General features: G+C 44.9%; 1 protein-coding gene across 1 annotated transcript in view; it reads left to right on the forward strand.

Annotated features, from left to right (window-relative positions):
* The first annotated feature begins 2,387 nt into the window (after window positions 1-2,387).
* Window positions 2,388-10,225, forward strand: part of dmtn (dematin actin binding protein) — a 25,149-nt gene continuing 17,311 nt past the window's right edge. Inside the window, exon 1 of the mRNA XM_079525331.1 lies at window positions 2,388-2,563. The gene's annotated coding sequence lies outside the window, so the exon portion shown is untranslated. The remainder of the gene's footprint in view (window positions 2,564-10,225) is intronic.

Consider the following 10,225-nt stretch of genomic DNA (forward strand, 5'->3'; position numbering starts at 1 on the left):
CGCGGGTTCGACTCCCGAGCCCGACACGGCCTTTACTGCATGTCTTCCCCCATCTCTCTCCCGTTTCCTGTCAGCCTACTGTCTGTCCCTTCAAAAACCAATAAAAGGCGTAAGCCGCAAAAAAAATATCTAAAAAAAAAAAGAATCATGAATCATTGATTTGTGCTGCCCTCCTGTGGCTGAATGGGAACATCGAACCCTCTTTTTGCCATCATAATTTCTTCAATTATTTTGAATGCAATGACAGTACTGTCTGTACACACACCACACGCATGACCATGATCCTAATACTATAATAAAGGTAAATTCTGTAATGTCCACGTTTTAACTCCACCATGTGCTTATAATCAGCAGTCGATAGAGCTTTTGGACCAGTGACATTAGCCTACTTTACAGTTAGTTAACACATGTTTAAAAAGCCTGATTATTACGCAGTGTCATGCCATTGTAATTGTTCCCCTTGGCTTCCCCACCAAATGGACTGATCCGTGTGTGTGTGTGTGTGTGTTAGCTGCATGCCTACTGAGCAACAGGAAAACCCTTTCCTGGTCCTCCTCCTCCGCCTGCAGCCTCTTAAAACACCACCAGACCAGAGACCACCACCTTGACTCCAATCACCCCCACCCACACTAAGCACCCACCCCACCCACACACACACACACCCATCCATCTGATCCTGTGATCCAGCCTCCATCCTCCTTCCTCCGCCGCTGTACAGACGAAGCGCGTCACGAAGCGGCTGCTGTTTTTATTGCCACTGGCTGACTGGATTTGTGTTCTTATTTTGCCATTATTGATTTTTTTTAAATAAGCCGGCCCGTGGATAGCTGATCGGAACACGTTATTTGCCAGGTAGGAGGATAATATTTAAATATTGTTGTATTATATTTTAATGCATCGTTTCGTTTGTGCTGCCTGCGTGAGGCGTGCGCACTTGCTGCCTTTCCTTCGGGCACAATTAAGACCCAGTAGGCCACATGATGTCCCGTTTAGGTTTAGGTTTAGACAGGCCTGCGATGGGTTTAGCCTAGAGAGACATCTGATAGGCGATGTTTTAGTCGCTATATCTATTTAACTAGATACTATTAAAAACCCTGAATCGCCGTTTTAAAATAGGCCTAGCATATATATATATATATATATATATATATATATATATATATATATAATATAGATGGAAAATGCAAGCAGCACTTGTGGTGTTACTGTTAGTTAATTGCTGAAATACTAAATGGTATTTTGCATAATGTTCAAACATATGGTGCTCTCTTTAAAACGGATTGTCTTGCTCCAGTGACTTTACAACAGTGGTTCCCAAAGTGGGGTCCGGGGACCCCCAGGGGTCCTTGAGGGAGTTCCAGGGGGTCCCCGGCTAAATGATAGTTTGGAACCAAATGGACCCTTATGGGTCCGTAACTCTGAGAGTGTACAAATGGAACCAAATGGACCCTAACAGGTCCATTTGGTTCCATTTGTACACTCTCAGAGTTAAATTAATATTGATTTTACAATATAAATTGGAGCCCCAGAGATAGAAATGCCATTAAATGGGGGGTTCGTAGGGTCCTTGAAATTAAACTGGTTGAGAATCACTGCTAGAGCCGTAAAAAATCTTCTCTTATGGGGGTCCCTGTCATGTCTTTTCAAATGGGGGGTCCACAGGCTAATTAGTGTCAATTTGGGGGTCCTTGACATGAAAAAGTTTGGGATCCACTGCTTTACAACACATGCACTGCTACAGGCTTTACACAGAACCAATCTGTCCACCTCCAGAGAGAGACAGTGTGAAATTCATGTCAAGCTCCTAAAAGCTTTTGGACTGTTTATACAATATTGGAAGTGCAATCAGCCATGTTTTGATGCACTCATATCCTGGAGCATCAACGTGATTAGTTTTTAACTATAGGGCCGATAAGCGAGCCACTTCGTTCAACAATGTGTGTGTGTATAGACAGTCATGTATTGGAAAATGGACCACCATATTGACAAATTTAGGCTAGCCTGGCCTGTTTTGAATTAATTTAAGTTATTAACAAAAAACAATGGTGTTTGAGTATCAGTTAAAAGCAAGCCAGTGCGGGGCCAAATACTTATGATAATTCTCCATTATACATTCAAGACCTGATATTTCTGATATAGAACTATAATGTCTGATGGCATGAGGTCTTCAACAGGGGGTCCGGGACCCCTAGGGGGTCCTCAGAGAACCGTAGCTATATAGCATCCCTATTCTGATGAGAACCGTAGCCACAAATGGCAGATCGACAAGCTCACAACATCTCTCTCTCTCAGCTAAGGGGTCCCTGGACTGGAAAAACGTTGAAGACCCCATGGTGGTGGTGCCCACTAGCCTGGCTTGGCCAGCCTCATAGCGGAGATTCACTGAAGATTCTTCCCCGCATATGAGTCTGGACTTCGGCCATAGGCAGCTTGAAAAGTGGGCGTTAGTAGTTGCCTTGACAGACAGATCCATCTAGCCAATCAGCGTAACAAAAAGCTGACGTCACCACACAGTGCGCTGGTCCGCTCCTCATACCACGGCAACCACGCTAAAAACAACAAGGTCTGTTTAATAGTTTCTACTTTATACGTGAGCGAGATATGTCGGATATATGTCAGAGTCTATATCTGAAATAACTGCTGTTCTTATCGTTTCTGTGTAAACTTTTAAACTTGTTGCGTTGAGGGCAGCCATTGTTGTTTTGAAAGTCCTGCAGCATGAATGTTACGTCACCATATACACATGAACCAATCAGAGGCTGCTTTTCACTGTTGTACGGACAGCCGTTGAAACGCAGTCACTGATTGGCCCGATTGGCCCCGGTCATTTTCTGATTTCTCCAGCTTCCGCATACACTCTGTCAATGAGCCCGAGTCCAGACTCATATGCGGGGAGGAAACATCAGTGAACCCTCGCTATGAGTCTGGCCGCGCCAGGCTAGGTGCCCACCACTGTGACCTGTATCCATATGGCAGTGGTGGGGTCCGGGGACCCCTATAGGCTAGGGGTCCTTGAGGGAGTTCCAGGGGGTCCCCAGCTAAATGATAGTTAGGAACCAAATGGACCCTTATGGGTCTGTAACTCACGGGTCCATTTGTGAGTCCATTTGGTTCGATTTGTACCGGGTTACCAGGGTACCGGGGTACCAGAGTTAAATTAACATTGATTTTACAATATAAATTGGGGCCTCAGGGATAAGAAATGCCATAAAATGGGGGATCGCTAGCCTAATGCATGTCAAGCTGGGGTGTCCTTGAAATTAAACGGGTTGAGAATCACTGCTAGAGCCGTAAAAAAAAACCTTCTCTCATGGGGGGTCCCTGGCATATCTTTTCAAATGGGGGCTAATAGGTGTCAATTTGGGGGTCCTTTAAAAAGGGTATCTTTGAAAAACAAAGAAAAGGTCCCGCACACTGTCAGACACTTGCCAAAATGTTGCTCTGAAAGTGTCTGACCTTTTCTTTGTTTTTCAAAGATACCCTTTTTAACTTACACATCGAAACATTGTCACTTTTTACCTGCACCCTGCTATAATAAACTAAGGGCCTAAATCGTCTGAGCTGCTCCAGTGCCTTCTTGTTCGCATGTTACCTGTCCTGCTCCTGAGATGCACCAGACTGGCCTGCTATAGGCTAGAGGCTCCTGAGATGCACCAGACTGGCCTGCTATAGGCTAGAGGCTCCTGAGATGCACCAGACTGGCCTGCTATAGGCTAGAGGCTCCTGAGATGCACCAGACTGGCCTGCTATAGGCTAGAGGCTCCTGAGATGCACCAGACTGGCCTGCTATAGGCTAGAGGCTCCTGAGATGCACCAGACTGGCCTGCTATAGGCTAGAGGCTCCTGAGATGCACCAGACTGGCCTGCTATAGGCTAGAGGCCTCTGAGATGCACCAGACTGGCCTGCTATAGGCTAGAGGCCTCTGAGATGCACCAGACTGGCCTGCTATAGGCTAGAGGCTCCTGAGATGCACCAGACTGGCCTGCTATAGGCTAGAGGCTCCTGAGATGCACCAGACTGGCCTGCTATAGGCTAGAGGCTCCTGAGATGCACCAGACTGGCCTGCTATAGGCTAGAGGCCTCTGAGATGCACCAGACTGGCCTGCTATAGGCTAGAGGCTCCTGAGATGCACCAGACTGGCCTGCTATAGGCTAGAGGCTCCTGAGATGCACCAGACTGGCCTGCTATAGGCTAGAGGCTCCTGAGATGCACCAGACTGGCCTGCTATAGGCTAGAGGCTCCTGAGATGCACCAGACTGGCCTACTATAGGCTAGAGGCTCCTGAGATGCACCAGACTGGCCTGCTATAGGCTAGAGGCTCCTGAGATGCACCAGACTGGCCTGCTATAGGCTAGAGGCGCGGCTGGAACTCCCTTCTACATACCCTTTTTAACGTATGCCCTATTGCCCTACGCCCTGTCACTAATGAAATTAAATGAAATCTATATTTACCCAGGGTATCTGGGCTAAGCTCAATAACTTGTTTCCAGCCAGGCCCTGCTCATAGAACACATTTCATCGTAGTGGTTCAATGCCTTGTTCAAGGGCACTTCAGCGGTGGTAATTTTAACGTGTCGGACGGCTGATTCGAACTAGGAACCTTCCGGTATCAAGACCGCGCCGCTATCCGTTCGGCCACCGCTGCCACGCCTTCTGAGGTGTGCTTCGGCCTTTTGCTAAAAAAAAATGAGGGGTCCTTGACATGAAACGTTTGGGAACCACTGGTATATACGGAACTAAAAGATGTCTGATGGGATTCAGACATCATTGATGTTTCCTCCTTGGCAGCTAAAAGCTCTCATGCAGTAATTGACCTGTTCCCCTGGTATGGAGTGAGCGCTGTGTGTGTGTGTGTGTGTGTGTGTGTGTGTGTGTGTGTGTGTGTGTGTGTGTGTGTGTGTGTGTGTGTGTGTGTGTGTGTGTGTGTGTGTGTGTGTGTGTGTGTGTGTGTGTGTGTGTGTGTGTGTGTGTGTGTGTGTGTGTGTGTGTGTGTGTGTGTGTGTGTGTGTGTGTGTGTGTGTGTGTGTCCATGTGGGCCTGTCCTACACTACAGTACATCATGTCCACTCTGCAGCGGATCACTGTCACAATAGGACTCCATCCATCACTGCTGGACACTAACTAAGTACATTTACTGTTAGTATACTCAAGTAAGTACTGAGTACTGTTAGTACTCAAGTACATTTTTGGACTATGTTTTTTTTGTTTTGTTTATATAATTCAAAATTGTATTTGTATTTGTTTAAAGTGGGACATTTTGTATATAGTCTTTTGTATTGGCCTAAAATATTGTCTATATACATACATTCATGAATCCACTTGCTGACCGGCTGGCTGTTAGTATTGGGCAATCTTTTTATAGGGGTTTCTTGTGACCCTACCATTAACATCCTATGGCAGGCAAAAATGTCACATTTTCCTTTTGCTTTAAGTAGCAGGTGACATGTCAAACCAGGGGTTTTTCATGATTCTGAATCCATTCCAAGCATTAGTTTTGCACAAAATACACTCCTTGGGCTAAAAGCAGCCATAGCCACTTGCCCAAATGTGCCCAAAATGTGCTGACCTCATCACATTTGTCATGATGTCTATGTCCGTTTTTAGCCCAAGGAGTGTATTTTGTGCAAAACTAATGCTTGGAATGGATTTGGAATCACGAAAACTCCCTAGTTTGACATGTCACATGCTACTTAAAGGCAAGCAAAAGGAAAGTTTGACATTTTTGACATCTTTGCCTGCCATAGGATGTTAATGGTAGGGTCACAAGAAACCCCTATAAAATAATGCCCAATACTTTCAGCCGGTCAGCAAGTGGATTCATGAATGTATGTATATAGACAATATTTTAGGCCAATACAAAATGTCCCACCCGTCCACCTGGGCTGCCGGACTACAGGTGTTCTGGGGACTTTCCAAATTATGACACAACAGTATTCTGGCAGCGGTAACACAAGTCCAACCTTTATAATAGTGAAATCATTTTTAGATATACAAGGCCAGGGACAGCAGTTCTGTCCCCTAATAGACAGAGCCGCGGATCTCTGGGCAACGTGAATCCCACCCATTTCTCAAGGAATTCCAGTACCCCTATACACCAGAAAGGGTATACTATATGCGACAGTCCCAAATCATATGCAAATATGTGCCAAATTTCTTCTTTGCATTTCCAACATGTATTATTTAAGAAATATATTACTTCTGCGTTGCTTTGGGAACTCGCCCTGCGGGCTCGTTCCTGCAGCATCACAGGCGTGCATTAATGACGTTAAACCACCCCCTCGAGTGTAATTTTGCAATTATACAACAGTTACCCTTAAATCTAAGAAAATCACTGAAAAAACATATTTCTTTAATGACAGATGTAGTCACTACGACCACAAATGTCCCAAGAAACTATAGCTAGCCTAGCCACCGAGTTTGCTGCGCTCTGGGAGAACAGAGCACCTGAATTCTTTGTTTTGATTAGGTGTGGAGTGGTGCTCGTTTGAACCACGGCTAGAAGGCTGTTTCAACCAATCAGATTGCTTCCTCGAAACGACCTGTTGTATAATATCTGCTATTCCCATTTTAAGTAATGTATTTACGGTATATATTCTTTTCTCCAAGTTGATGACTTTCATGACACACACGCTACATTTCAGAACAGAAATATTGTACTTTTGACTCCACTACATTTGTAGGAAGGAAAAGGGACTCCCGGGCCGGGACCCAAACTTATAAACATACATTATGAATTATTGACCACTCCTTAAGCCCTATAGTTCAAATATGTGTCCCAACGTGATAGAGGGGTTGAAAATGAATAGTAATTCAATTACTTATAGCCCCGGTCAGAAATGGTCACATATAGTGAAAATAGCCGTTCGACGACTTTGCGATTGACCCATCACGAAAGCGTGATGACTTGTGAGCTTGTATTATTATTCACCCCCAGTGTGGAAGTTATACGCACGCTTTTCCACAAGGACACTTTCTTGCACCATGGGGTGCTTTGGACTTGAGTGCAAATGTACCCGTACTGTACCGTACATGTTTATTATCATTAGTGAAAGTCTAAGGTCTCACTCACACCTTTCGATCTAGCATACAACATTGATGCATGCTAGATGTAAGCAAGATGTAAGTGTCATGGCCGCCCAATGCATTTCCAATGGAAGTCACATGGTTTGATACAACCTTTTGGACTACAAGCTGTTCTATGGTGTTTCGACTGCCCCCCTCCCCCTCATACAACACAAATGTTGTGTCAAACCATGTGACTCCCATTGGAAATGCATTGCGAGCTTGCATCAGCTATACATCTCATACAACAAGCATACATCAATCTGTTGCGACTGTGTGAGTCGCCCCTAAGTCAAAGTATATCGGCTATTTGCACTTTTGAGTACTTAAGTATTTACTTGAGTATTATACTTTGTCCGCCACAGGACTCCATGCCAACTCAATTAAACAGTGAGTGGTCTGACACAAGACAGTTACTGCAGGAGTAGTCAGGCACTCACTGTCTCTCTGTCCACTAGACTAGATAGAGAGTGTCTGTTTGTACACATTCACACGCTGCAGGATTTACACTGTCTCTCTGTCCACTAGACTAGAGAGAGAGTGTCTGTTTGTACACATTCACACGCTGCAGGATTTACACTGCTGCTGCATGTGGATTACAGCACGACTGCATCTGTATAGATTATCTGCTCAGCCGTGGAGCATTACTTCAAGTGCAAATCCATGGCTTCAACCCCATGAACCCTCCCTAGCATCCCTACTCAGTCCCTTGACGCCTTGCACCCTAGACAGTATCCGTATTCTGGGGCTAAACTATTGGCTATTTTCAGCGAAGGGATTTGGTGTATGAGGAGGAGGAGGAGGGGAAAAGGAAGGGGCCTAGTGTAGACCCCTGGGGGACTCCGCTCAACAAAGCATATAGGTTTCATAACTGAAGAATACTCTATACTGAATTATTGATTGTAGGCTATACGTGCCTATATATATACATGCAAGTTAGCTATGTACAGTATACTAGCATACAGTTGTGTTGACAGTGTGTGCGACTGACAGTGTGTGCTCCACAAGTAGGCCTACAGTAGAATTTGAGAAATAGATAAGATATTTTTGAGTGGTGCAAACCACTCCAACAACTGGCTTTGTTAGTACCCGTGTGTGTTTGTGCCTGTACGGGTGAGCATGGTTGCTATGGTTAGTATGTGACGTACAGTAACTATAACAATAAATGTGTAGTTGCACCACTCAGTTCACACGGGTGTGATTTTTATTATCACGAGGGGGAAATTCAACAGTTAAGGTTACAGCGTTACAGGTAAAGCATAATAAGGAAAAAGAAAAAAGTACTGACGTTGTGAGTGAGGATCATTTCAGAGTTTGGTTTATAAATTAGGAAAAGATGCAGGGTTGGGTGGTTTATAGGGTCAGGATTACACATTTAGAAGCTAGATTTAGGGTTTGGGTTGGAGCTTTATATGCCAGATTTGTATGTAGTTCGCTCGTGCAAATTGGTCGCAATTGTCGCTTTGGTGAGATTGTGACATTAAGGACAGGTCCTCCTCAGTGAATGAAAAGGGATTCTTATAAGCCTGACTTTGACTTTAGTCACATGCTGTTGTTGCATGCCCTATATATTTATAGCAGATATACAAGCTCACAATGCGTCACATTCGCGACACGCGTGAGCTTGCAGATCTGCCATTTACTATAAGCACCACCACGACACCGGCACACAACTATATAAGTATATAAATCAGGCTTTTAATGTTTCCCCACGGTATATAACCTTTCTCTGGAGGGAGGAGTGCGTCGCCATAGCAATAACTGTTGGGGACTGGCTGGGCGTCGGCCTGGCTGGGCCAGCTGATAATAAACAAGCAGCTAGCGAGGAGGAACGGAGGGGAGCGGGGCAGGCGGGGGGGGGGGGGGGGGGGGGAGGGGGAGCTTAGGGTAGCTTAGAGAGGGAGAAGGACGAGGCTGATGCAGATGAAGGAGGAGGATCGAGACCAGTGTTGATTTCGTCTACTATAAAACTGACGAAAAATGTTCAGCGCCTTTTTCCACTGACGAAAATGACATGAAAACGAAATAAAAACTAAGCCATGATGACTAAAACTATGGCTATTATATATACTGACAATTTTGTCGACAAGGTAAAAAAAAAACTGGACCAAATTGTTAGCGAGGGACTAGTAGGAGAAGACATCGTTTTATGCTCGGTTGCACTCGGGTTGTTGTGTTGAGAAACTAAACTAAATTTTAAATGTGCTGCCAAAGTCAACACTGGAGGAGGAGACGAGACGTTATAAGAAACACTAGAAAGAAAGGGAGCTCTCTCTCAGCTCAGAGGAAGTGTAGGTCTTTCAACAACACAGGATATCCTGTTAAAGCAGCGGCGAAGGACTCGAGGAGAGTGTTTTAGACAGTCCAAGGATCCTCTGCTCAAAGTGATTTACTTCAATCACCTAGAGCATGTCTGTCTGTCTGTCTGTCTGTCTGTCTGTCTGTCTGTCTGTCTGTCGGTCTGTCTGTCTGTCTGTCTGTCGGTCGGCCCGGGAGACAAGATGAGCTTAGTTCCACAGGATCCAATCAATGTAGCTTAAGGAACTGCAGGAAGCAAACTGAACATGCAGCCCACAATGCCCCTATTCTGGCCTTTTCATATCAGATGGACATTGTGCAAAAACACCCCCAAAAAACAGATGTACATGAACAATGTGAGCTTGTGAGGTTATAGATCCGTTATTTGATCTTGTTGACCGGGGTCCCCTCCTTCTTTGCCTCTACACAAATTATCTGCCAAAAATAGCCAATACAACTTAGCTATAACCTATGTTCACCAAATGTTTGCCTTTAGTATAGTATACAGTAGTATAGTATTAGTATAAATGCTATAACACATACTGAACACTGTTTTAATGTGTCTTGTATACTGTATATTTTTAAACCAGAAATAGTTGAGATTTAGCCGTTTGTTGCATGCTGAGATAACAGGCAAACGATAAAAATAACAATTCTTGAGAGCATATAAATGAATCATTTTATGCTCTCAAAAGGTAAAAGATCTATAAGGGTCCATTTGGTTACCAACTCCATCATTTAGCCAGAGAGGCGGGGACCACCTGGAACCCCCTCAAGCACCACGGCGGTGGCGGCGGTGGCTCAGGGGTAGAGTGGCTGGATGGTAACCGCAAGGTTGCCAGTTCAAACCCAGGCTCCCCCAG

Source organism: Electrona antarctica, assembly GCF_951216825.1.
Source record: "Electrona antarctica genome assembly, chromosome: 16".
In the NCBI taxonomy this organism is placed as follows: Eukaryota; Metazoa; Chordata; class Actinopteri; order Myctophiformes; family Myctophidae; genus Electrona; species Electrona antarctica.